Raw genomic sequence first — 22,695 nt, forward strand, 5'->3', positions numbered from 1 at the left:
AGTAGCGGCATCTCAAAACCAACACGCAGGTCGACTGTAACTGTGATTACACAGTGTTTACACGTGGTTGGACATTTATAAACACTTTTAACTTTTAAACCTGGACATTAGACAAGTTCTCTCCTTCTAAAACACATTCATGTCACACTTGTATAATAATAATATGGTTTTAGCTGACAGTGAGCTTTAATTTTGGGAGTTTTCACACCCAAACTGTAGAAATGGTTTATTGTTTACTCAGCTTAATACGCAGCCACTTACTTGTTCAATGGAATAAAGCTAATTGGACGATTGTCTTGACAGCAGGAACATTAGGAGCAGCCAAATTAACAGTTTGGCACATTCGCAGGAAAAAATAAACAAAAATAATGCGCTGATTGTGTGCGATGTTGAGCTCTGCTTGTGTTTATTATACATCTTTAATTCTCTCACGTGCAATGTCCATAAGGTCACAGGTCATATGCTCATATGCGAAAAGTGAGATTCTGGAGACCGGGTGTGACTGAACAGGATGAAACCAGACTTTAAGGAGACTCCATTGAAGCTGTGGGGTATGTCGAGCATACAAACCTCGTTGAGAATAAGGAAAGAAACTTGAAGGAATGAGCGTAACAATCCCAAATGGCAGCGATAAATCACAACAATGTGACCTTAACAGAACAGTGGGAGAGAGAAGAGGAAGAATTGGCTGTTCTGAAAACATACAGCAGATATAGCACATAAACAGCAGGATGTTAATGGAGGCTGACAAATCAATATTAATGTTTCATGGGTGCAGAACACATTATGCATCTTGACTGACTTCAACGTTGTGATGTATAATATATTTAATAAGATTTAAATTTGGACTTTGGTATTGGGAATCGTTCGAGTTAAGAAATAAAATCTGCAGTAGCGAGTGTGCAGGTTCGTTCTAAAGCCTCGCAATCCTCCAAATGCAGTTTGCTGAAACATCTGTGGCCTCGGTTCAGAGCAGAAGCTATTAATCGATGGCTCTATTTTGAGCCGGTGCCCTGTGATGTCTCGAAGGAAGAGAGTGAAACTTAAATCCCCCGAGCTGCCTCGCGAAGAGACGACGCTTCTCCACAGCGAAGTGCTTCATTTCAGGACAATGCCTGCTCAGGAAAACAATGACTTGTGCTCAATATAAAAAGTCTCATTAGGGTTTTGTCTATAAGCGCTACGCCTCCTCTAAAACTGTCACTTATCTCTTTTCCATTTGAATTGTTGCCATGCAACAGCTCAATAATACCACAACATTTTCCTTTGTGGGTTTCCGCCATTACTCATGAGAGTATAAATCTTCTTGGAGACCGAGAGAATCAATCTCGTCTGCTGCGAGAGTGGCCACATGCCAGAACGACTGAGGAAGGGACTTTAAATCCATTCAGCACCAGCTTACTACTAAAACGGTCATGTGCACAACTGGAAACGAAGCAGCGGGAACCGGCAGAGCTGCAGCAACAGAAACCTGCGTTAAGAGCCCAGAACACTCACACCGGTACGAACACACAGGCACTCACACACACACACACAAAATCTTGTTTGGCTTTTATTTGGTCCATTAGAAAATGCTTTTTCTCCTATTAAGGAGAGGCAGCAATCACTGTAACCAACTGGCAGACTGAAGGCATCCATCTAAAGTGTTGCGAACTGAAAGCCAGTCCACTGTTGTCAAGGCAGCGACGCGGCCACTCAATCAGCCGATTCCATTAAAGAATCAATTACCGCGCCGCTCTCCTCGGCTGAACGGTTCTCACACCTGAGAATCACTTCGGACGACCGACGCCGACGGACGAGGACACAACGCTTCGGAATCGACGCTTTCTGGAATCGCGATCACGGGGCCCCCGTAAGATTTTCACGCGCACAAACGGCGTAAACTCCCGACTGACCGGGAGGCACGAGGACACACTGACGGGGGGGGGGGGGAGCTGACGCGCCGTTTACCTTTGGTCGAGGCGGGCAGCCAGTGGCCAGGCGCTGCAGCTGCTCTGAAGTATGGCTGCAGGAGAGGAGATCTGAGCAGCAAGCCGTGCGGCCCAGCCTCTTCATCAGAGAGGAGATGAAGCTGCAGCCACAGCCACACATCGACTTGCTCATTAGTAGCCCGGCAGCTCTAGGGTTAGAAGACGTGCGAGGGGGGGGGTGGGGGTGGGGGAGAGGGAGAAAGAGACGAGCTGGAAGCCGCGGCCACTTCCTCGTGTTCAGTGAATCCTCTCACAGCTGATGCCTCCTCTGTGATGTATTCCACATGGCGCTCATCCACAGGTTCTCCGTCGCACGCGCCGGGCCGGTCGCGTCCGCTGGCGAGTGCGACGCGGATGCCGACGCACGCCTCAATCCGCGCGGAGGGCGCTCGAGTCAGGAAGTGCAGTTTGCCGGTCCATTTCTCCTGTGATTGCTTCCCCACTTACTCCACTGCCTCTGCTGTACTTCTATCTCCGAGCAGCACACGCCTCCTCCTCCTCCTCCTCCTCCTCCTCCTCCTCCTCCTCCTCCTCCTCCTCCTCCTCCCGGTTTTTTGCAAACTCACTTCCAGCCACAGAACACCTTCTTTCTGAGTGCAAACAACACACAGGGCGCAGCGCGTCCGCCACTACTCCTCTGCCCTCCTGTCTGCCACAATTGCCATCCGTTTCTTTCCACTCCCTCCCGGCGGCTGTGCAGTGAGGATGCTACCCCCCGTCAACGCTGCTGCTGCCACCGCTGTGCACCCCACCACCACCAGCGGTAAACCACTCAGGCTGAGCTCCTCCAACTTGCAGACAAAAGTGCCTTTCTCGTATGACATCCGAGCCCCGAGTCGCTCCGTTAATTGAGGAAGCAGTGGACGAAATTTTATAAGAAATCCAAGCCACTCTGCACGCGCCGCAAAAGACTGATAAGCAGGATGCAGCCGGGATGTGGCGGCGGAGGGGAGGGAAGGGGGGAGGGGTCAGAGGGAAAGCATTTAGGAGACAATAACAGAGCAGGCAGGATTATTATGGTAATAATCTGTCACTGCGGACAAGACGCCGCTGGTGATCACTGTAATAATCAGAGGGATGAATGGACACTAAACGCAGAAAATCACCACACTGTGACAGTTCCTCCAACTAATCAAGAGAAGCTGAAAAGGCTGGCAGGAAATAAAGACTCCGAAATCTGCCGCTCTTCTGAGCGGTTATTACGCTTTTAATAGGGCAAACAGATAAAGCACAACATTACACACGGCACCTACAGGCTGCACGTCCGCGATTAGAGCGGGTTCACACACGGAGAAACAGGAACGCTCGTTTTAGACCCCCCCCCCCCCCCTCGTGTGTGTCAACATCTGTGCACGCTCCGGTGAGCGCACACGCTCCCCGCTCACCTCCCCGTCAGACGCTCAGGACCTGAGGAATCCACGCACGGGGACAATGCGAACATTATTCGGCACAGAAGCCGATAAAACCCCGGAGGTCACGGGAGGCGGAGGGAGGGAGGGAGGGGGGGAGGGAGGGGGTAGTAATAATGGCAGGACAAAGATAGTGTTGACATCAAACTGAGAATGGGTCCTCTGTTAAAGGAACGGCAACAGCTCGTTATTAATAGCGCACACACACGCAGCGACGTCAAACGATAATTCGAAAGCAGGACGTTTAACGGCAGCTAATTGTTATTTTTCGGTGTCAAATGTGGAGTCGCAAATCATTAACTTTCAATCGCAGAGGGGCAGACCGCTCAATTCCATGAAACAGGGCGCGAATGGAAAATAAGAAACAAGGACCTCGATATGAAACTAATGTGATTGTGTAATATTGTATATTTGATAACTTTTCATTACGTAGTTCACTAGTGTGTCAATGTGTATTTATAAGCAAGTGTGTAATTGAGAATTGAGAAAAAACTACAAAACAGATTAGAAGAGCAATGAGTCCAACTTATCCTACAGAAATGAACGTTTTAAGATACGTGTTCAGTAATGGATGTGTGTTTTTAAACAATCAGAGACAGTCTTTAAAGAAGTCAGCAGGAAGCTGGCAGGTGAAGCAACAGGTTACCTCATTTCTTTGTATTACTTTTGTACAGAGTGGGGCAATGCAGACGCTGAATCTACGCCAAGTCTGTGATTAAAAGCAGCTTCGGTCCTCTGGTTTGAGAGTTTCTTTTAAGATTATGAAGTTAAATCTCTGCAGGTGTCTACGCAGCCAACATGCGATTCCTGGAAGTCGTCTTGTTTTGTATCTTGGAGGGAGTTGTGCGTAGAGGGGACCATTACTTGGATAAAATTCTTCTTGCGGCTGAAAGAAGACCGCTACTAATAAGTGACTCCAGACTGAAACCAGATAACAACTGATGTCACTTGTATAGGATGTAACAATGATGGGAAATCTCACATAAGCTACAAATGAAGGAAGAATCCATCACAAAGAGGAAAATGGTGAATATATAGAGGGATGAATATAATGAATGATAATCAGGACTAAACTCAAATCAGATGAGATTTTCTTCCAGTTCCCGCAACTTGCGGCAGATGAAAATATCCGAATCGGATGAAAGGCCTAGAATTGCCCCTTATCCGTTTTCCATTTATGCACAAAACTGGAAATCGGAAACGAGTCGATTTCCGTTTTTTCATTTTGGTTTTAGGAACAAGTCATTATTTAGTTTCGGTTTTAATCTGAAAAACGAACGAACGAATGATACATGTATTTCTGATTGCACTAGTGATTGAGAGTCTCTTCTAGACTGTTCCCCCAAAGTGAAGCCAAAGCAAGTAGAGCTCCCCCTGGTGACTGGCTGCAGTATAGGCCATAAGCTCCACCTCCTCCATGTTAGCGGACGGGCAATAAAATACATGTAAAAAAACATTTTTAGGTCGATAGTATTATGTTGATCCGTGTTTTTATATAACTTTTGTTTTAGTCAATTGTCGCTATAGAAGGCCACTTCCAGTTGCCATGCCGACCACTTAAAATGTTTAAAAAACAAGTACAGTGTATAATCCAACATTTCTGATTTCAGAGGTATTAATCAAACAAAAATGCAAGATGGCACTTCCTGTATCCCTGAGAGAAAAAAAGCATCAGTTTGGCCAATATAAGGAAGTCCGTATTTTCACAGTCTATGGTGTCTACTAGTTTAGTGTGCGGCATCATTTTCAAATTCATCCCTGGCTTCTCAATGACAACAGCGAGTCAGTCCACTGAGCTCAGTCGGATCAAATGAAAAACCCAATGATGATAAATGAATGATATTTTTGTGCTGCTTTGGTGATTCCTCATTAATATTGTAATAATATCATTATGTGGGTTACGGACAAAACTGTGATTATGGCAATTCAGAATCTGATCCGAAGCTTTGCCAGGAACTCTGCTGTGTCTCTCAGAGAGAATGAGACTGAATTAATGTTTAATGTCGTCTCAGTGTTTTTCAAATCTAATACTTGCTACGTACTTTAAATGTAACTGCAGCAGCTCTACCACTTATCTCCGTTTTCATAAAACTTAAGGAGGCGAATTAAAGCGCGTACCCACCGACAGCACACCCAGACTGCCCACCCTGTTCAGTATTCATCACACTGGCTCAGGTTTAATGAGCGGAGATCGACTCAGCGATTGACTAGCGTTAGTCTCTTTTCACGTGGATGCTGCAAAAGTGGCACAAACAATTATCGAGCCGCCCGTTCATTTGAGCGAAGTGCATCAGCCACGGGTGTGCGGCTGTGACCGGCCGCCAATCGTCACCCAACGCACAAGGTGGCGGAAAGAGTAATGAAGCACTCAGAGCCATTCTCCGCGCTCGTTCACCGGCGCATATTCGTTCTGTTGATGGGAGCGACGGCGAAAAGGGGGGCAGCTCACGGTGATTCAATGCTACAGAGATTTCCTGAAACACCGGGTTTCCATCTCCCGGAACAAACGGCCCATCAGGGGAGAAATGAAAAACAGAGACCTCGGTCTACAATCTTCTATACGATCCGCAAAGAAAGGAACGAGTGTAATGTTCTTCTATGCCTCAGTGCAGACAGTAGCTTATTTTAAAATCAGAATGCAGTATAATAAAAAAAAACAAAAACAACAAAAAGCACCTTGTTCACAGTTCTACTCTTTCCCCGTCTGGGACTGGAAGACAGGGCAGGGTGAAAGGGTGCCCCGTTCATTATTTATGAATATTGCTTTTCACCGTGTCAGCTCGCTGCTTCAGTATTGATCCATAAAGTGGAGACTCACTGCACCATAGCTTAGTGTATCAGAGGAAGACAGAACAACAAGAGGAGCATGTGCCGCAGCTAAAGGAATCATCAAAATGAAACATCTGCAGGCGACTCGGCTTTGCATGCGACATATTGTTCATCATGTGAACATTACTAATTTAATTACTACATAAATCCAAGCAGGTTGAACGTGGCCATACAAATAATACCGAATACTGCATTAACTGAGCACGGCTCCACTAATCAACACCACGCTATGGAAGAATGTGCGCTCTTTTGTTAAGTTGGTGCCATCGTAGCCGTCTTTATTACCAACTACATTTACACTAATGCTAAAACTCAAAAGCAAGTCATACCACATACCGGATGATCACATCGCTAGGTCGTTTCTCCCTGTGACTTGGAACAAAAGAGGTTAGAGAAATGAAGCGTATATAAAGTATACGACTTTCCTGTAAATGTTAGTGGAGCGGAAGTGGTATGAATAGAAAGTACAACGAAGTAAAACAACTGGAAGCAGACGTAAATAACATCATCACAGGACGCCCTCAGAAGACCCGTGTCCACTCTCTGATGACTCACAACTGTTATGGAGACACAAGGGAGACCTACACAGTGTTAGGAAGGTGGTCATAATGTTATGCCTGATCAGTGTATTATTTCCAGTAAAAGATCATAATAAACCAAAATCTGTTTAACTGCACTTCCTACATGTAACCAGAAAACTTTTGACTCACTTTAGACAAATGTAATTTTCAAATCAATCATCGTCACCAGAAACACAAACCTTCGTGCTGACGCTACGTTAACGCGCTCTGACTGGAACATAGCAGCTCAAACTAAAATGCTGCAATACACTCACTCTGAAAAGTCACGCACTTGATCTTCTGCAGAGATACTTCTCGCCATTATTCTTCATTACTGAACGATAACATTTTAATACGTGGCTTTTCAACTATGGAAAATTACTCCTGATCCACTTCCCCAGACTGCACGAGATGCACACATCTCGCCTGATGCTGATTCTAATAATACTTAATCGGGTTATACGCAGATATTCAGTGCTGATTTAACGCCAGTGGCTCTTGTTATCAATTTAAAAGGAGAGGAGTAAAGAATGCGGAAAGAATAAAAAAGCACTAAAACGTACGCAGCTCGCTATCGAGATTGCATTTCATGTCATGTCTGCGTAAATTGAAGCAGTTTTGAAATCCCATCGCTTCTTTTCTGCAAACTACTGAACGAACAGTTCGTCTGCTTCTCTCTACTTGATTTAACATTTTAAAGTCGTGCGAGGCCGCCTGCTTCAAGGTGCTGTGGGTTTAACTCTCGTTAAATCTGCTGGTGCACTAATGAAATGCTAAAGTAAAAGACTGCGAGCAGGCCCCAATAGAAAGGGTTAGCACCTATAAACTCCCCAAACAAGATCAAAATCATTCACATTAGTGAGGAAAACCCTGCACCAAACGCTGCTGCTGCTGAAGGGAGGGAAAACACACTCTGACCAATCCAAGCCCCCATTCAAAATGTGATGCGTTGACAAATTATTTCTGCGGTTAATCAAGCGGCAAATGAGCGACAATTAATGCGATGCCAATAATCTCTTCAAAACAAATTAGCGGTTGAGACATTTAAGTGGGCAAATTATGTTCTCGATGATTCAGAAGCATCCGCATTTTGACACGCTGCAATATAATAAAACGCTGACGAGCCGAATCGAGGCGGATCCACAGCGTTTATGTTGAATGTCCCCGCATGCATCGGTGACATATTTACTCATCAGGTCCACAAAATGTGTCGGGGTCTGCAGAGAAAGGAGTTTTACCTCTGAGTAGGCTGCGCTCTAGTGGGCAAACACTGGAAGCTCAAGTGGAGCAGCAGCAGCAAACATGAAGTTGCCTCAGCAACATATTATCAGTGACGTTTGCCCTCGTTCGGTTTAATGTTAGTAATAATACGTGCATATCATAAAATTAACCAAAACGCTGACCTGACCCCGATCAGAGATGCTCCGCCCGGGCGTCACGCCAAACAAAATAGACCCAGTAAAGTTACAACTTCCTGTCTCCGCAGCATGGAGACAAAGTTGGATTTCCTGTTTTCAACAAAGTCTCAAAAGCATGAATGACTGAGAAAGTGTCAACCACACCCCTGAAGCGTTAACGCAGACCCTCATGTCGGTGCCCAGTAGTTTTACAATGAAAGCGTCAGTGCATTGAGATAAAATGTCTGTGTAGAAAAATTATATTATAGCAGCGCAGTAATATCACTTTTTTAAATCTAATCATAAGGAAAAGATGCCGTTTTTAAGTTGAAATGACTAAACCTGAACACATAATCGCCATATGTAAGTGTTTTCACTGGATTCCTCACATGTGTAGTAGTTTGTTTTAAGAACATACATCTGGCATCTCAGCCACTTGGATCTTTGATAAACATCAAGTTACCAGAAGTAAAATGTGTCCAAATTTAAACAGCCATTACAAATGATTCTGTGGAGCTGGATGTGCATCGGAGGCGGGTTTTTCCGTCCGTACCTGTCCTGAATTGTGTGTCCGATCTTCTCGGGAGCAGGCGAAACTTCTGAATTATTTACTGAGAATGAGTGGGAGAGCGGTGCGGGACCGATTAGGGAGCGACACAGAGGACGGCTAAATCTCAGCCTCTTTCAGCGGCCTGCTTAGGAAGCACTTTTCAAGTTCAAATTTAAAAAGGACTCTTTCGGATCGTGACAACACGCGCTGACACCTTTTCACCGGAGGCTTCTTTACTGCGGGGAAGTTGCGGAAGGGAAACTCTCTTCCAAGGAAGGCGACAAAGCAGGAATGTATAGTATACAATGGTCGGGTAAATACCAGAATAATTTCCTTTCCAGATAAATTATGACAGCCTTCCGTCTTCTGCAGAAATATTTGTCATATCAGTGTCACGGTTTTGTTGGACATCTTAAAAATAATAAATAAACGCATCAAGCATCCAACGATGGCGACGCCTTGTGAGATTCAAGCAGCCACGCACAGATAATGATACACGTTGGGAAAAGACAAATCGCTAATTCTCTATAATCGTTTCCTCAACATATTAAGCATCCGCGTCCGGAGCAGAAGAAGGTGGGCGCCGGGACACGGAGAGGGGAAGCATCACTCGGATGAAAATTCAATCCAAAACCATCGCGCTAAATTATTCACGCTCCCCGTATCAAATGTCCTCACTCCGGTCTCGTGGACCGGATAAACAGTTTTAGGGGGAAAGACAATGTTAACATTTTGACATTTGAGTGCAGGGCCACACGTTAAAAATGCAGCAGCGAGCCAAGCAAGGCACCGCTACGTGCTATCACTTTACCTTTAATTCACCAGTGTGTGCCGTGGATGAATAATTCAGGACTTGCACCACACTCTTGGGTAGACAACACCCCCCACTCCCAAAAAAAAAAAAAACAATGACTGCACAGAGATCACATGAACCGGATGCATTTTGCTTAACAGGCATCACGGTGAAGACACAAACTCATTAATATTAACACATGCCTCTTTGAAATGTTTCACTGTGCTGAACAAAAAGGGAGATGTCTCATAGAAAACACACAAACATCCAAGAGACAACTTCAACACACACCTTTACAGAAATGATCACTCCCCACACACACACACACACAGACACACACACACACCTAGGACTGAGAGTTGTACAGAACAACTGCAACAACTTCCACCGTGTCTCGTGCACAAGTGTGAAAGGTCTGCTTCCTGCCCCAAGACGCTCACGGTGACACACAGGGTGTGGTTTTCCGTACGCACACCAGAACAATAGTTTCATTTTTTTTTTTTTTTTTTGCCTTGATGTCTATGGATTTTTCCTTCCCCGCTCCCTTGCTTGACACATCGTCTGCTCATCCTCAAAAAGGAAACTAAAGTAGAGCGAGGACGTCCGGAGCTTTTTCCACTCCATCATAAAACAAGAGGAACATAAAGTAAAGGCTACTGGGGGGGATGTAAGAACACAGAGACGTCCAGGAACTGACTTCAAATACAGACAATCACATAATTAAATGAAACAGGAGTTCTGAGTAATTGGGATGTGCACTTTTTCCTCATTTTAGAGATGCCATATAATAAAAAAAATATTTAAAAAATTGTTCCCTGGACACATTATGTGGCTTATTGCGTGTCCTCATTACTCTCAGTGTATAAATGCACAAAGCTTATTCGGTAAACTTGTTCAAGCGCCCATTATTAAAACATCAAATCAGCCAATCACACGGCAGCAACTAGTGCATCACGTGAAAGGGGAAGAAACGTGGTTTAAATGCCTTTGAATGTGGCATCATTGTTGTGGTATCGCTCATTCTGAGGGTTTTAGAAACCGTGGATCTACTGGGATTTTCGTGTACAATCATATCTAAGGTTTCCAGAGAATGAAAGAGAACAATCGAGCAGCCGTCGCCCGGGTGAAAAATCCTCGCTGATAATCAGAGGAGATTGGTCACACTGGTCCGAACTGACACAAAGGCAGCAGTAACTAACTCCAACAGCCTCTTGTGACAACTGAAGTAAGCAGAAGAGCGAGTCTGAACGCACAAACCATGGACCCTTACAGAGCGTGGACACAACACCACACCGAGAGCCACTGTTTTCATGCAAGAGAGCAGAAAACAGACCGTACCATTCGCAAGCACTCATCATAACCAGACAGGAGAAGATTAGAAAAACGCTGCCTTGGTCTGAGGAGTTTCGATTTTTGAATATGATGTAAACAACGTTAAAGTGTGGATCCATGCTCCCTTTTATCAACGGCTCAGGCTGCTGCTGGCGTTTTTATTTTCTTGACACACTTTGGTTACCTGAGGGTCGTCGCCATCCCTTTATGACCACCGTCAACCAATTTTCTGACGGCTACTTCCTGCAGGACGAAGCGCCGCTGTGCTAAAATCATCTCAAGCTGCTTTCCACCAACATGACAGAAGGTCCCCCGTAGTAAAACGGCCTCCGCAACAACCAGATCTCAATCCAACACGGAGAAAGAGAACGAGGATGGATGCGCAGCCGACAAATCCGCAGCAACTGCGTCAAGCCATCATGTCAATATGGACCAAACTCTCTGAGGAGCGTTTCCAATCGATGCCATGAAGAATTACAGCAGCTCTGAAGATAAAAGGAGGTCCAAACATGCAGCGGCACGGCGCAGAGAAAGACCTGGATGGATGGTGATTGTATGTACTTCGCTTAAAAAAAAGCTGATTTATTACTACTTACTACGGAATTACAAAAAAAAAAAAATCTCTTTTAACTAAATCAGAGACCAAAGAAGAGGCTATGACCACATCATCACCACTAGTCTTCTTGAAAACACTTTGTGTGTCAAACACACTGTAAATCTTAAGGACTTTGTTATTATTTGCTCCATTTTAAAAACTCTTCACGCCTCCTATAGGCTGAGAACTTATTCACGGTGGAGAGCAGATATAGTGGGGTGGCAGAAAAATGCACTTGATAACAGACACTTACACGAGGAAATGTGTTGCTAGGAAACAGCTGGTCTCAAGCTTACATCCTGTCATAGGCTGTTTGCGAGGTGGGTGAATGTCTTTTACAGCGTTTGTGCAAGTGTGAAAAACACAAAGTGGTCTAGACAACGGTAAAAAAAAAAAACAAAACAAAACAACTACACTTGGGAAATGTAATGAAAAGCTATCGTCATTAGGAAACGTCACCGTTTGTTTGCGCCGCAGATTTTATTCTCCGTCAGCACAGTCGATACGTGGGGGAGTCCACAGGCGAGAGGAGAGACGCGACGCGTCGTATATTTTGATCCTGAAAACCACGCCTGGGAGATTTAGGAGGCTCCGTTGGCATGCGAACACTTTAAACCATTCAAAGCGACCGCGGAACCCACCAGGCCTGTGTGTGTAAACCTATGCGATGAACGCTTCGCTGAGCGCAAGTCACACACACAAAAAAAAAACTTCCTGACCCCCTCTGAGAAGTTCACACAACCGCAGCGTTTACTTACAGTTCCCTCTGTCTGTCTTTGTTCAGGCCACAGTTGGTCCTCTCTTCACTCCAGGTTCCTGCTCCGAGGGCTGGTTCTTTCTGTGGTCAAAGAGAGACAGAGAGGGAGAGAGAGGCAGAAAGCGGCGTCAGTGCAACAATCTGAGGGGGTCATCAGAGAGTTAAGAAGCCATGTGGCCGCCTGGAACACACCAGGAGAAAGCGGGAGGGCCAGAGTAGTGAGATAAGAATGATGGGATTTCACAGTTTATCCTCCAAACCCCCGGGACCGAACACGGCAACTCTTCTAAAAAAAAAAAAAAAAAGGGGTTTGCCAGAATAAAAATCTACGCTGGAACAATTCAGCAACCTGGCACGGCGCACGACACCTGCATCAGCATGTAACAGTGAGTCACCATCACACATGCGTCAGTTCTTCCTGTCTCGTCTGATGGGAAGTGAACGGGGGGCAGCCGCTGGCAACCCACCCAACACAAAAAACATGATGCTACACATCTTTGCAGCTGGAAAGCGGAGCTGAAATTGTGTACGGTGAAATCTGACGATATCACGAGTGTATTTTCCCCCTTTTTTAGTAGAGAGTCGAACCATTTTTTTGGCATCTCTTTTGGGAAACTGAACTCCCCTTTCACCAGCATTACTAACACAATATCCACTCAGCCCGCACAGAGAAAGGAGACATGTCAGTAAAGCTCCTCTAAATGTGTTCAGCCGCGCTACTGAGTGACAGTCGAATGAAAAGACGAATGTATACACACACATACGTAACACACAAGAGAGCAGAGGTGAAGAGAAAGACGTGAGCCGTGATTTGGCGCGTGTAGTCTGGCGGATTCATTAACGCGCGCGCGGATCCTCATCAGACTTAAAACGAGCTTAAATCCCTCCTGTGCAGACGAGCCGCAAGAGGAGTAACGTCAACATCTGCCATGTGCTCCTGACAGGAGCAATTAATAATCCTATAGCATGCGATACAACAGTTTAAGCTTCCTTTTGAGCACTGATTAGCAACATTACTCAGCATCTGGCAGGATTTAAGGCCCAGATTACATTATATATTTATTACGTAACGAGTCTTAATGTTCAATTTAATTTGAAACAGATTTTCACCGGGCCTTCAACCCCGATAGCTACATCACGTGTTTCATTGTTGTGACTGGTCGCAGGTCTGTACACATGCTGATATCAAATATGAGCAGAAATGCTGGCAAAACTGACAGTAACAGTTACTACAACCATGTAAACACCAGCATCAATGTTCAAATGAAGACAAGTGGAACAGTAAAAACAACAGAGCAATCAAGCGGAGCTGCTACGACTGAGAGCAGCATCCAGAAATGAACAGTCGAGCGCAGGGCGGTTTGACCAAAAATGTGTATCACTGAATTCTGACGGCATCACAGTATTTTGTTTTCATGCATGATCACGTGTTCACAACATAAATAGTCCATAAGGACGGACTATTTTACTGTGATAAGTAAATATTGAAAAATAATACCACACTAGTAGCAGAACAGGTTTGCATGGCCGTGTTAGCGCTGCTTACTGATGTGGAAATTTACACCTCGAAGACAAAAAAAAACAAAAAGAATTAAATATTATCAAGATGAAATGAGGAAACATGGTTTCATTTATTTTTGATATATGTATTCACATTTAAACATATTTAAACTGCTATGTCTTTAATGTCAGTAGCAATGCAACCAAGAGCCGTAATAATTGTAGTCTGTGCGCAACATTTTTTTTTCTCACTCACAAAAATCTAAAATTGGGGACATTTTCAGGGTCAGCTTTAGCCGGGGGGGGGGGGGGGGGGGGGGGGACACAGGGACTGTCCCCAGAAATCAGGGATGTCTGGTCACCCTAAAAAAACCCAAACAACCAACATGGCACGTTTTTTTTTGGCCTGCTGCTTAATTTTTTTGGACCTTTCCATCTTCACCACGTCTCACAGTGACAGTGATACGTGTTTAGAGGTGCGACACTAAAATGCCAGTATATTAAATATTCTTATCATAACAGAAAAAATGCCGGTAATTGGTATGAACCATTATACCATCCAGGCTTGGTCGAGTGCACCAAAGCAGAGGGGGCTGTAACTGAGGAGGAAAAATACAAATTAACCAAATAAGAGCCATTAAAAAAAAAAACACAGTAAGTTCAGGTTGTGACCGTGGATCACTAAGTCTATACCAATAACACCACCACAGAAAAGCAATAGGTGTGTTTTAGTCATTAGTTTTGCACCCTAGGGTGTAATCTTGTTTCACAGTGGGTCAAAACAAGGTGTTTTAAGAGAAGTAAAAAAAGTAATTAGGCTGACTGGCCTGTCCAGCGGTGCCGGGCGCTGGCTCGTCCAGGGAGGAGGGGGGATAGTTGACGTAAACAAAACTGGATATGGACATTAAGTTCTGGGAAATGAGCAGATGCCCAGACAGGCTTTCCAGCTGTTTGACATTTGATAACTGTGAGACAGAAAGATACGGGACGGAGCTCTGCGAGCTCTGCAACTCACGGGTTCCTGCAGGCTTCATTTGTAACGGAGTGCGACGCTGAATTTGCAGGGAACTAATTCATTAATGCAGTAATGGTGCGTCGAGCATAAAGCCACTGTGGGACGTTTCCAGATGTGTTCCGTTTTGAGGCGGATTCCGACACAGGAAATGAGATGGAAAAATATCGCATTCTTTCGGGATCTGTAACATGAATATTAAACTGGCATGCATCGATCAGCCACAACATTAAGACCACTGACGGGAGAAGTGAACGTCAACTTGTGATAATTCAAAATTATGCTGGGAAACTTATGGACCTGGCGTTCGTGTGGACGATACTTAGACATGTACCACTCTCCAAGACCAGGTAACCCCCTCCCATAGCAACGAGACTCCATCAGGATGCAGCCCAACACAAAATGGTTTAAAATAAACAAAAAAAAAAAACAGCACAAGGTGTTGACCTGACCTCCAAATTCACTACATCCAAAACTGATCATTATAAGGAAGGTGGTCATAATGTTATGACTGATCGGCGCACATATCTCACCTTTTCAGCTACCTGATCCAGATACAGAAGGCCGCGACTAACGAAGCGTGCCGAATTGGCTATTTGATAGGGATCAGCTGGAGTAATGCGTTCGTATCATTGACGAGAGCAGCGAACCAACACTAAAAGCCTCAGCACCGTCCGATAAAGCAGGCCCAGATACTGACCTTTTATTTCGGAGCTGACTGGGGACAAAAGCGTCAACTAATCAATGCGACATCGGCGCAAATACGGCACCGTCAGATAAAAATAAATCTCGGGTAAACGAGATTAATACACACAAACAACAGCTCATTTAAAAAAAATAAAAAAAAGGAGGACAAGCTGTGCTCAAGTGCTGTGAAGATCCAGTGGTTGGGATTTGTGCCATGTGGCTGTAGCATCTCCTGTACAGTTCCCAGCAAATACTTTTCCCTCGCAGGCATTCCTCTGTCGTCACGTTTAAAGTCCCTGTCTGTTCAGTCGCTCTCTGAATAACAAAGAGCCAGAAACATTCTCATACAAAAAAAAAACCCTTAGTAAGAGCCACCCTGACTCTAGATTAGAAGTACAGCACATACTTATCTGTGCTACACACTAGTAGTTTTGCTTTCGGACACAAAGGTCGCCAACTTCCACTCTGCCCACTCGCCGCATCCAGAAACAAAAACAACTCCTCTACTAACTAAATGCTTTCTAGGTAAAAGCGGTGACTCTGTGTCAGAGGGCTCCGAAAGGAACCGAGCACAGAGGTTAAGAGATTCCTGCTACTTCAGTCAGCTGTGTCGGGATGTGCCAAACAAAATGAGTCCACATGAAGGAATGCAACTGCTGTGTTTCCTGGCCCTGGTTCAGAATGACTTACACTGGTTAAATTCTGAGTGGGGAGAGAGGAACCGGGGTTATGCAACAGTCTTAAGTGAATAAAATCACTGTCTTCTCTGGAAGCAGAAAACGCACGGACCCCGGCACGTCGGTGCGTTTTCATGCGCCTCGGTTTAACGCAGGGGAGCGGCGACGAGCTTCACCGGCGCTCCGATTTCACTTTAAGTCGGTATCCCTTTTCTCTTCATTCTTTTACATAACAAACACGCACGACATTGTTCCTATTACGTAACAAATTAGCGAACAAACAGCAGGAGTTACATAACAAGAATAACTAAGAGTTGCACAAAAAAAAAAAAAATATTGTGAAATTTGTAGGAAAAACAGAACGGCGATTGATAATGTAATCAAATTAAAGAACTTCTCAGAATAGTTACTTTTGGAAGTGGTTGAAGAGAACAATGACTGCTGCACATTTAAATCAGTAAAATCACATCAATGCTGAACATTTTTAGAGCAAAACTAATTTTATTAAACAAATTGTGTCCGTTGCTTTATAATAAATCTATTAACCACGTCTGTGAGTTGTAGATGTTGTATTTAATTCTCGAGTGTGAACACGGAGCCCGGTCTAGTTGGCATGTTCTCACGTAGCACCGCTCCGAGTCTCTCACAGATTATTAATGACGCGTCCCGTCTAGTCACACTGGACTCAGGCTTAAAGACGTGACTCACTCCGCAGTTTGTCATCACGTAGTTTTGGCGGAGCTTCGCATCGGATGCTTCTCCTCTGACCGAATCCCACGGATGATTTATCGATGAAAAGTTTTAAAATGATACTTTTTTTAAGCGAAGCGCAAAACCCACAGGAGAAGCTTTAAATTTACAACATGCCCCCTTCGCAGCATTGCATCAACGCGCACATATGGGAACGAGACTCGCCGATTTTAGCGGAGCTCGGCTCCGCTAAAATCAACGAGCTGTCTGGAGCAGCTGCAAACTCGCCACCAGTACAAAGAGAATGAAAGACACTTCATAAATCACGGCTGGAATGCAGCCTCATTTCCTCCCTGACCCCACCTTCCCAACAGCTTCTTCCTTCAAGTCCAGGAGCTTTCCACACCGAGCAGCTGAGACCTGGCCGTCAAAATAATCGCACGGCGTGCAGCTGGAAGCCTCGGCCGCAGCTTCTCAGGCCGGTTCGCGTTACAATCGTGGAGAGAACGGGCTATGAAACTAACCAAAAACAAAAAAATAAAAGGAAGAAAATAATAATGATAGAGTAAGATCACACATGTTTAGGGCGGCTGTAAAGTTGACTAATAATAAAAGAGAAAAATAAAGTCACACGTTACACATTACCACTTCTGCGAACACAAGTTTTACTAATAGGCCCCGACTGTTACATTTAACACAATATATTCATTGTGTTGCGGCGCAGTCACAACAAATAACACGGTGCAATATTTTTTTCTTCTCTCCAACATCGTGAGCCACGTATATTTTTAACAACACGTGCAAAATAAATCCACGATACAGCTGTAATTTGCTCCAAAACGTCATGCACGACGTTTGACTTGTGCATCAAGAGCTGGTTCCTCACAACATCAAAACCACCGATAAGAGAAGCGACTAACGTTGACCATCATGTGACGATTCATATTCATTCTACTGGGAAACTTTTGGACCCACCCCGATGTTTGCAGCTATTAAAACCCACTGTATAATTTCAGCTTTAAAGATGGCACTGGTAAAGCTGCCGCCTTTCTCACACCCCAGTAGCCACAGTAGTCATTATTTCTCAGTTTCACTATTTTAATACGTAGCCTGGATCAAGTCCCAGTGAGTGATTATTAAGCGGCCGCCTCAATGAGGATTTATAAATGTGACCTTCCGACGATTTCACACTCAAGTCTGGTTGTAATTAACTTTAAATGCTATCCGTGGTGCGGCGGCTGATGTTGCGCCGCAAACACTCACAACTGTAAATTGTCTTTCAATAGCTACAATTAATATGTAATGATTTTTATGCTTACAAATAAGCAGGCACGTAAAAGTCACATTTAGTGAGAGAAAAGGCTCATCACGGAGTTATCATTACACTTTTATATCTTATAATTTAAAGGATAATTAGGTGGAACTGAAAAGGGCATTTGGCGCAAAGTAAAATATAACTCGACTAAAAATACTTGTGCTCTGAATCTAGACTGAATCTTCCTTGAAAAATAGTTAACGGCCACAATTAAATTTAAAATCACAGCGTTTAGTTTCTTTGATTCCATCTGGCTCCCGATTACACGACAGACATGCTAGTATGTAACAGTTAGCAGCACATAAAAACACACCGGTGGACGGAGAGCAGACACAGAGGTGTTTCATCCAACGGGACATAATGAGGAACCTGAACGGCAGCAAGCTGCTGCCATGGCAACACTGACGCCATGACTTTGAGCGTGAGCACAACACTCTTAACGCATTAGAGGCCTTCAGTTGTTCTTACATGTAAAAGAAATGTAAATTTAAAACCCACATTTCTAGTGAAGCACACTTAAGGTGGTTTAGAGCAGCGTGGGGCCTAGAACCAATAACCTTCGCACGTGTGTGACACATTTACACTCATATTAATTTTTGTTTCTACTTCCTGCTTCACTTTCAACGCCATGACTTGAACACCGGTCATAGAAATGTCTGTATCTCCAAACCTCCTCAGTTCATCTGACAGATTCCTAATTACAATCAATTCAAAAATCACAGAGATGGAGAAGCAGCTGGAAACACTAAAGCTGAAACGCGCCGCGGCGACACGTCAGTCGCGTTGCTAGGGTCTGTGTCAGTATCTGCCCTAACGCCGTAGTAGCCTCTGCATCAACTAAACACAGAGGCCTAAACTGTGGGTTATAAGGAATTTGTTCTCGGTATTTAACCTGCACAGACTTGTGCGTTGCTGGATGTAAAAGGGGATGTGAACCAGTGACCCCGTACATTTTCAAATCCACTGCTCTAGTCACTCGGCCACAGCTTCAAAATGAGACGTTAGAGTTTGTGAAATAAGCTTAAACGCTCTGTTGTCAAACCTACACAAAGACAGAGCCATTATTTCACTTGAGGGTTTATGCAACTTGATCCAAACATGAGTTAAACCCACCCTAGAGGGTCCGAGGAGGTACTGCAGGGGGAGCTGCAAAATCTTTGGTTGATTAGACATTTTTTATATATTTTCTAATTTCCCCCACAAATTTTATTTTCTTTATACACACATTAACATTAATCCAACATATTTTAGTAAAGTGATAAGGGATGGCTTAATTTTAAATACAAAATGATAATAATGTATATTTATAAATAGGACTAGGTCAAATTTAATATAGAACACATACAGTAGGTAGGTAGAGGGTCCCTACTTGATCTTAACATTGAAGACCCCTGAATAAATTATAATCTGCCAAATTCAAAGAGGGAAAAAAATGGGACTATTGGTAAGATATAATAATATTTGTTCGTATTCAGAGTCTGTTGGTTTATGTTTCAGTACAAGAAAATAAAAAACTGAATGTTAACAAAAAGAGTGGCTCTCCAAAAATATTTAGGGATTATTTAGGGTTGAGTATTGAATAATATTTTGGATAAACGCTATTAAAAACAAATATGTTAAAAAATAAGTCCTCAGAGGGACAACATTCAGGGACGATGCCATGTCTGATCATTAATAAGAACAATAATTTATACTAATACTAACAATAATTATGTGACATGCTTCATACTGAAAATAATAAATATGCTGCAACAGTTCACATTCAAGTCTGTTGATCTCTGAGGGGGAGCTCGACTGTGATACTGGATGGAAAACACATTAAAAACAAGCAACAAAAGAAGCAGAAACACACGAGGCCAAACCTGTCAGTCAAGGGACTTGGTAGGGGCTCTGGAATCTGCCTCTGCTCGGGGGTAGAGGGTACCAAGTGTTATCTGCAGCGCTGCAGACTTTGAAGTGCTGCTGAACCACCGACGGAGCCAGGGACAGAGAAGAGATGGAAGGCGGGCGACTAGAGACGACACAGAGAAAAGCAACAAAAAGTGAGAACTGAGGTGCAGGAAACAGAGAAACGAGCAAAGTGTGAGTCCTGAAAACAGGACGGTCAGAGACCGAGAGCTGACAACTTGAGGGTCACGCAACACGTACGTTCTGTTTTCCTACGTTTTTTTTTTTCATGTCTTGTCTAAAGCGGCCATCTTTCCTTTTTGGACAGCAATGAAGGAAGCATGTGGTGGCCATGTGTTTGGAGGACGCCGGGCTGCAAGGTTTTTTTATTTTTTTTTGGAGGGGGGGTGTAAATGGGACACAATTGGATTGCAAGGAAAGTGAACGGACAGGGTGTTTTGCTTGCTCCTTCTGTTCACAGAAACTCTCCCTCCAGGATTATCTTCTCTAATAGACTTAAAGGCACTTTAACTGAGCTGCCAGCTGCCCGAGTCTCTGGTGAAAAGGTCAAGTCTGAGGAAGGATATCCTACAGAGACAATACAACACATTCCTATGGTGCATCTCACTCACGCAATTTTAGACTAATCACAAACTCAACCACTCGTGCCTTAAAGGGAACGTTCATTTCACTGGGGACGGGATAAAGTAACAGGTCATTTTAACTGATATTCATTCATCGATACAGAAAAGAGCTTCAACACACAGTGAAGACTGACAGAATCAGCCTCCTGAACCTCGGGAAAAGTGTAAACTGCGAGACGCAGAGCGGAACAAAGGGCAGATTAATCAATAGTGGCAAATAATTCTAGCTGCGGCCTTAAATGTGTCAGTGGGTGATGAAATCAGAGGATGTGTTTTAGAGCTAAGAGCGAGCGGAGCTAGAGCGGCACCGGCAGACTCCGCGCGCCGACTTCGATTCTGATCAACAGTAAATAATTCATCCAGAAGGAGGAGAGTGTGGGCACCGAGGAGAGAGCCGTGATCCACGGTTTGGAGCCAATTTCTGTCTCTGAGACTCGGTTTAGACGAATCGTGTAAGGGAAAAAAAAAGAGATGCCTACTTTAAAAGACACATTTATGGGGGAAACTAGGTGATCATTTCGCAGCATCCACATTCACCGCTCTGAGTAAACGAGGTTCGACACCGAGGTCCGAGTTTGGACACCTGGGTGGCTGGAAAAGACGAGGTCAGGGTTCTGCAGTGATCTCTATGAATACACCAACGAATAATAAGGTCAACGGTTCTCTCGCGTTGGTCCGTACGGTTTGGTGTAGCTTTATGTTAAATATATATATATATGCGTATGTATGTTATACTATATTATAAAACACCTTTATTCCTAATCTGGGCAACATTTATAAATGGAATTAATTGAAGAAGTAGGTTTGTTTGTTAAAACCACGTTAAAAGATTAATTCCATCAAAAGAACAAATTTCTCAACTTCATTTAAAAACATAATACTTGTGAAAGCAGCTGCGACATTTAACATTTGACTCTACTTTCTCGGGAATGTGTTATTTAGATAATAAACCGCAGATTGTTCAGCTAATGATGACACAGCACCAACTGTGCTGAGCTCCACGGCCCTTGAGCAGGAAGCTGAAAGGATTTATTTCGAATAATATTTCGTAAATATGATAAGAGGTTCAGCAGTGTGAAAGGCTTTGGCAGATATGCGGAGCCAACGAGCCGTGAAACCGGTTCATTGCACTGGTTGTTTAGGACAAATACAGACGAGAGGACTCCCCGCCCGGCCAACGACTCCTCAATGTCAGGGTTTAAATCTGCGTTACTACAGCAGCAGGTGAATGACAGCACGCTAGTTCACGTGAAGCGGAGATTAACCTCGAGACTCGCAGCAAACAGCATCAACAACGGGCAAAGGCACTGAAAACTACAAACCGTGCCATCACCTAACTCAGATCCCGGCTTAGTGGACGGTTGCCGAGGTCCGTCTTGACCGGGCGTGCGGGAGAAGCCCCCCATTCACAGCGACCGGCCGTTTCCATGCCGACGGGCCCTCTGCTGGGAGAGGCCTCCTTTTTAAACGGTTTCCATCCTGCACCTCTGCTGCAGCCTCAGAGAAGGACTGGTGGGCATTTGAGAGGGAATGAGTTGTGGGTGGCAGTGAAGAGACGCAATTGTGTTAAGGTCTGAGCTGAAAGCCCCAAAGCCTTAAATGCGGTCTGTGACGGGGAAATCACAGCGAGGCTGAGCGGCTCTGTGTGTGTGTGTGTGTGTGTGTGTGTGTGTGTGTGTGTGTGTGTGTGTGTGTGTGTGTGTGTGTGTGTGTGTGTGTGTGTGTGTGTGTGTGTGCGTGCGTGCGCGCGCTGGGAACTCATTTCTATCCCCTTCAGATCAACGTCCTGGCATGTGAAACACTCATGTTGCTGTCAGTCTGAATGATTAATGTTCACACTATTTATTGGGATTTGGAAAAGTGACAAAATTATTATTTATTCTGCTGTAACGGGCGAAATTAAAATTCCCTCCAGTGAAACTGTGAAATACGGTTTCAAATAAAAGAAGCTCAGCCACAGCCACAGCCACAGTACATCTGGACCGAACACTTTTGTATCAGTTTGATGAAGTGCTTGATCTTTTGAGGCTGTTTATTTTGGGTCGGCGTTAAAAATCAAAACCGCGTCTCTGTGGCATCTTCTTCCTCTTC

At 44.3% G+C, this 22,695-nt stretch overlaps 1 protein-coding gene across 3 annotated transcripts in view; it reads right to left on the minus strand.

Moving 5' to 3' along the window:
• fbxw7 (F-box and WD repeat domain containing 7) overlaps window positions 1-22,695 on the minus strand; it is a 106,684-nt gene that overhangs the window by 75,688 nt on the left and 8,301 nt on the right. Inside the window, exons 3-4 of one of the 3 annotated variants that reach the window (XM_047576117.1) lie at window positions 19,936-20,084; window positions 12,194-12,273 (exon numbers count right to left, since the gene is read on the minus strand). The gene's annotated coding sequence lies outside the window, so the exon portion shown is untranslated. The remainder of the gene's footprint in view (window positions 1-12,193; window positions 12,274-19,935; window positions 20,085-22,695) is intronic. The other 2 variants (XM_047576128.1, XM_047576118.1) reach the window with 2 other exon arrangements.

Source organism: Mugil cephalus, chromosome 2 (genome assembly GCF_022458985.1).
Source record: "Mugil cephalus isolate CIBA_MC_2020 chromosome 2, CIBA_Mcephalus_1.1, whole genome shotgun sequence".
NCBI lineage: Eukaryota > Metazoa > Chordata > Actinopteri > Mugiliformes > Mugilidae > Mugil > Mugil cephalus.